Source organism: Brassica oleracea, chromosome C3, assembly GCF_000695525.1.
Source record: "Brassica oleracea var. oleracea cultivar TO1000 chromosome C3, BOL, whole genome shotgun sequence".
In the NCBI taxonomy this organism is placed as follows: Eukaryota; Viridiplantae; Streptophyta; class Magnoliopsida; order Brassicales; family Brassicaceae; genus Brassica; species Brassica oleracea.
The window spans coordinates 53408969-53409379 of record NC_027750.1 but is presented as its reverse complement, the minus strand read 5'-3'; positions in this window follow the sequence as shown (position 1 = coordinate 53409379).

The following is a 411-nucleotide window of genomic DNA, read 5'->3' as shown; positions in this document are numbered from 1 at the left end:
TAATATATTAAACAATAACTTAAAAGATCCCCCTATATATTAAAAGAGAAGTCACTTTAGTGATTTCTGCTGACATGACATTAATATAGAGCTTCTCAGGAAAATTGTTATAATTCTATTGGTCGATTTTTTTGAATTTTATTTTTCATTTATTTTAATCAATCGCTTATGTAGACAAGCCCAAAACTATTGTCGATTTCGTTAAGCCCATATATAGCTAGGGGGATAATAATTATCGATTTAATTTAGCTTTGGGCAAGATTTAGAACTAAGACAAATATTAAAAACTTTCCTTATTATTCAAACAGTAAACTTGCGCATGTTGATATCATATTAATTACATTTGCCTAGAAAATATTTTAATGTTTCTAATTAGGTTGTTTGTTTTTAATAACTTACCTTTCTAATATG